This window comes from Acomys minous (assembly GCF_964271855.1).
Source record: "Acomys minous genome assembly, chromosome: 4".
Classification (NCBI taxonomy): domain Eukaryota; kingdom Metazoa; phylum Chordata; class Mammalia; order Rodentia; family Muridae; genus Acomys; species Acomys minous.
Window position 1 is genome coordinate 72,000,578 of NC_140486.1, and position 6,000 is coordinate 72,006,577.

The following is a 6,000-nucleotide window of genomic DNA, read 5'->3' on the forward strand; positions in this document are numbered from 1 at the left end:
CCTTCCGCAGTTCACAGCTTTCTGTGGAGACTGAGCAGCTTCTTGAAATTCAGATCCAATCCCCATGACCTGCTTGGAACTCCTTCATCATCCCCAAGGCCTCCCCTCCTGGATAGGAACATCCACTTTAGAAAGGTATTGTGAATATTTAGGACCAGGGGGCTATAAATCGCCTAGCAAATGTGCAACCCTGTGGAAACGCTAAATAACACTGGCTCTCACCTAACCTCAGTGACGGCATGTGGACAACACGAGGGCGCCCTGCCAGTTTGGGGTGTAATTTGTAAGGAGCTCTCCGAAGCTGCCCCCCCCCCCCCCCCCCCCCGTCGTCCTGCTCTGCAGCAGGGGATTTGTTCTGCTTTCTTTTGTTTGTGCTTTGAGTCTCAACCATCCATGACTGGTCTCAGCTCTGTACAATCAGCCTTCATTTTGGATGACAAGTTTGACACAATTCTTTTCCAAATATTTCTGTCCTCTGCAACCACCCCTACCCCTAAGCTGACGTACGTGTTTCCAAAATCCAATCACCCATGTTAACTAGGGACTCTCTATCTGAACAAAGGATTTCCCTAAGTGTTCCAAGAAACTTTAACCACAATAACTTTGTCATAATTAATAGCTCTAAATTAATCTAGAAAACCTTTCCCCAGAGTTGCCCAGAAGAATACAGCCTAGTTACTCTGAGACCTTCTCCTCAGACTTCACGCCACGTTCCCATAGAAGCACCCGACCATGAGCATGTGAGGAAAGGCAGACTGTCAGGGGCTGGCGGTGGAGCTCAGTTGGCAGAGTGCTTGCCTAGCACCCATGGGGGCCTGGATTAGATTCCCAGCTCTGTATAAACTGGGTGTGGTGGCACACAACTGCAATCCCAGCATTCGGGCAGCTCAGAAGTTAAGGGTCATCTTTAGCCACATATGATATTAGATGGCAGCCTGGCCTAGAGATTCTGTGTCAAAAACCAAACAAGCAAAGCAAAACCAACCAACTGAACAAACAAACAAACAAACAAACAAACAAAAAAACAGATCCCCAAAACAAAGCAAACCAATTGAAAGAAGACAAGATGGCTGGTGCTGGGTGATCACTATTGTTACTCTGAGTAGAGTCTTCCTCTGGCTGCTCTGCTCCTCACGTCTCCTCACTGCTGGGTGATGAGTGCATCACATCCATGTCCTTGGATGCCATGCCAGGGCATGTCCTGCCTCCTATGGGCTTTGTTGGGCCGTAGTCACGCCAGCATCTCTCAGTCACCCTGGTTGGCCCATCCCCTACAGGCTGTCTCCATCACAGTTAGGTTGCTGGGTTACATCCTCCGGTCCCCAAACAAAGCATTTCTGGAGCCTTAGGGCTCTGAAATATACTCCCAGATTCTGTTGCATTTAATAAACTGAGTCACTACAAGTTGTTTCAAAGCTCTCAAATCTTCATTTATGCCCTTTAAGTATTTGTAGGTAGTTTTTATAGGTTTAGTCGAGTGATAACATAACCCAGCCATGCCTGGAGGTACACACACACAGGGATGATGTTAATGTCGTTCCTTGGTACCAGAGCATGGACTCACATCTGTTCCTCTGTATATCCTTCAGGGAGTTCACAAGACAAGTACATCAGGCACACCACCACTGGCCACCATGAAATCACACTGTACTAACCCAGCATGAACCTACACCTTGTAGAAAACTTTACAGCAAGCCTTGAAGAGATTCCACTTCTAATACAAGAGCACACATGTGGTGTTTACTCTTACACTGAGCACAAGGGGCTGGGCACATATAATTGCATCTGACAGCATCCAGGTAAGTGCCAGTGTGGAAAGGGCTCCTTTGTGCTGCGTTGACGTGAGTTCTCTGGGCCTCCTCTCTCACAGGTCCTACGCTTTCTTTTATTTTCTGCCTCTTGCCTCTACTTTCATGTCCCTTTAAAAGTCTAGGTGCTAGCCAGATGAGGTGACACACACCAGGTAAGTAATTCCAGCATTTGGGGTGGGGTGGGGGGCAGAGGCGGGCAGATCTCTAGAAGTTCAAGGTTATTTTCGGCTACGCAGCAAATTCCAAGGCAGCAAAGGCTACACAGTGAGACCCTGCCTCAAAACAAAATAAAAGTCTCTGTTCTGCACATGAAAGAAAATGTGGTATTTGCACTCCAAGTCTGACTTATTTTACCTAACAGGGTAATCTTCAGTTTTGTCATTTTTCTACAAACGACATATTTTGTTCTTTGTGGCTGAACAATACTGTACGACACACATGGACATTTCCTATTGACACCTATATATGCCTGCAGCTGAGGGAGACTCAAACATCTACTCACCCCAGATAGACAAACAAAGAAACTGCCACCCCCCAAAAACAAACAAAAAACAAACAACAAAAAAACCCAAAAAAACAAACCACAAAACGACATCAACAAACCCCCACAGTTCCATCATAGTCCCCCTTAGCAAACCGGTGAGTTTTGTGGTTAATTATAGGCGTGTGGGTTGAGGGATTGCTCACAGGAAACGTGGACAGGTCATGAAAAGCAAATCCCAGATGACTGCTTGCTAAAGTGTCGTCCCTGAAGCCCTCTGCTGCCTGCAGAGGCTCCTTCCCCATGTGACCACGACTGTTTACAGAGCCTGGGGGAGGGAAGGCTTTGTGAATGTTGTACATTTCAGGGACTTCCTGAAATTTTTAAGTTGTTTATTTCCTTCTGAATGAACCTTCCTCCAAAATGGAGTGTTTAATTCAGAGGAGCTTGCCCAACACCTAGGCTGAAGTTGATAGCTTTGCTGTGGTGGCCAGTGCCGTGGGTGGCTAAATTCTCAGCTCCTGGGTTTGAATCTTCCCTAAACTATAAGTAGCTAAGGCTGCCTGGGACTCAAGATCGCCTTGTTTCAGTGTGGAGATTATAGGCACGGGCCTGCTTGCTTCACTTTTAACTTTTATTTTACTGAGGTAATTTCAGTATACTTTTGAATCAGGATGCGACACCAGGGCCATGCAAAAGGGTAAAAATATCTCAGTCGGGCAGATACTTGCCAGGAACACCCCTCCCCTCCCCCAGCTCCACAGTAACTGCCAGCCCAGACAGCTCCTACCTGAGACTGCAGCAGCAGACTGAGGTGGGAAGATTACCCACAGAGCCTGAGATTGCCTCCCGCCTCAAGCACCACAGGACCTCAGGCCTCGAGTGCCACAGTGCGCAGTCTCCACTTCCTCAGGTGGACTGTGGCCCTTTAGTCGTTCCTATTAAAAGAGTGATTCTGCTTCTGGAAATGTCTGTCTTCCACCTCTTGTCTCTGCGTCACCCTCATTAATCTTGATCTAACACGTGTCAAGTAATCTTTCTGCTCTGTCCTGACCAGCTTCTGAGGACAAAGACTAAGATGCACAGCAGCCCGGGTCCAGTCACATCGTGACTCTCAGTCTTTCTTGATGATGTAACTGCACTAGGAGCAGAAACAAGAATGCTCCAACCACAGGCAAGTGCTGGGACCTGCCAATCTAAGATATGGGAATTAGAAGTGCTGCAAAGGCAGGCAGCATTGCTCACATTCAAAATGGTATCTTCAATGGGTCCTCTTCCAGAATTTCCTTCTCAAGTTGAAAAAAATCAATTATTGGGATGCTTTCTGTCAAGGAAACTCAGCAAGTGTTTGAGCCTGGGGAGGGCAGGCAGGCATTGTAGACTGGGTGAGGCATGCTACCATTACTGCAGTCATCTTCCCAACCTGCTGATTTCAACAAAGCAAAGCGCGCACAGCTGGGCCTCGGATACTGTCAAGTCAAAGTTGGGAATAAAAAAAGTGTTGGGGTGAGTTATTGTGAATGGGAAACAGGAAGTGGAAATGCTATGGTGCTGAGGTGAATCACTGTGAATGGGAAGTAGGAAGTGTGAATGCTATGGTGCTGGGGTGAGTTACTGTGAACGGGAAGTAGGAAGTGGAAATGCTATGGTGCTGGGGTGAGTTACTGTGAATGGGAAACAGGAAGTGGAAATGCTATGGTGCTGGGGTGAATCACTGTGAACGGGAAGTAGGAAGTGGAAATGCTGTGGTGCTGAGGTGAGTTACTGTGAATAGGAAGTAGGAAGTGGAAATGCTGTGGTGCTGGGGTGAGTTACTGTGAACGGGAAGTAGGAAGTGGAAATGCTGTGGTGCTGAGGTGAGTTACTGTGAACGGGAAGGAGGAGGCGGAAATGCTATGGTGCTGGGGTGAGTTACTGTGAACGGGAAGTAGGAAGTGGAAATGCTATGGTGCTGAGGTGAGTTACTGTGAACGGGAAGTAGGAAGTGGAAATGCTATGGTGCTGGGGTGAGTTACTGTGAACGGGAAGTAGGAAGTGGAAATGCTGTGGTGCTGAGGTGAGTTACTGTGAACGGGAAGTAGGAAGTGGAAATGCTATGGTGCTGGGGTGAGTTACTGTGAACGGGAAGGAGGAGACGGAAATGCTATGTAAAGATTATGGCTGGAAAGACCATAGCTCAGGGGTTTACAGCACTTACTGCTCTTGCAGAGGGCTAGACTCCAGTTCCCGCCACCCATGTAGGGCAGCTCACAGCCACCTATGGACCCAAAGCATCCCATATCCACATGGGAACCTGAGCTCACTACACACAGGCGCGCGCGCACACACACACACACACACACAGAGGGGGGGGGCAGACTGTGGATGTGAGGGACTGCTTGGCCTGGCTTCGGCAGAAGGCATGGAGCCATAGCCGAGCAGCCCGACCGGCCTTACGTGAGCTCTCTCCTTGGCTTCTTGAAGAACTCCAGGGGTGAGGACCCGGGGCTGCCACACTCCAGGACAGAAGGAAGGAAGTGAACGTACAGTTACTGAACCAAGAGGATCACGGACACCGAGGGCTGGCACTCACACTCAGACGACGAAGCTGATGGCCACAGCACGGTCTCAGCTGCCGTGACAGCCGCCACAGCAGGAAGACTTAGCAGCCTTGAGCTGGAGACGGGGAGAGGGTGTGCACACACCTAAGACACCCACACTCGCCTCACTGCTTCCTGGAGCAGATCTGCTGTGCTCCTTGCCACCTGGGCTTTGTCATGGTGTCGCCTGGCATCACCCCCCTGCATTTCCGCCTCCTGAAAACTCCTACTGACCCAGACTTCCAGCTGTGACTCGATGGGGATTTCTCTCACGGAAGCTGCTGTGCAGAACTTCACTGGTAACTTACTGTTCCTCGTGCTTACAACTCTAGCTTCAGCACCACAGAAATGCCCTCCGTTCTTCAGATTAGACCGGAGTTAAGCCTCTGTGGGAACCAAAAAGGGCTTATGGTGAATAAAAGCAACACTCTTCTTTTTCAAAATTTCTGTGAACTTTACTGTTGATCCGACTTCTGGACACTTCTCTTGAAACTCATCTATTTTCTAAACTTGACCACGTTATCGTTATGCCTACTTCACACTTCCATCTCTTCCAACTGGATCTTTGCAGCTCGGGCCGGGATTATTGCCTAACAGCATTAACAGCTAATAAATTAAGTCTCCTCCTTGCTCTTCTTTGAGCAGGGCTGGCAGCATGGAGACCCTGTAGAATTGGGGGAGGGGCCTGTGAACTATAAGGTCAAGATTCCAAGGGGGAGCCACACTGCTTCCTGGAAGGGGTCGGAGTGGGGGGGGGGGCAGGTGACGATGACCTGGAATTACTCTAAATCCTTCAAACCTATGTAATTCAGAATTTTCTAGTTTTCAGAGAAGCAATATGCTTATACATATACTCTATAATATTCTCTAGAAACCATGCCCTAATCAAATGCATATTAGTATTCCGTCATCTAAATATATGAATATTTAAACTAAGTGCAGTAGCATAAAAAATAGTGTAAAATCCGTTCAGGTCCGTTTTGATTCAACCAAGTTTGGGTCAGACCAGTCTTTGTTTTCAAATGAGTCTTCAAATCCCTTTTCACTTTCAATACTTTTGGCTGTGAGTTTACTGGGGAGGAAATTACAGGCCTGCAAGGGAGGAGGGTCTTTAATGCTGTCACTGCTT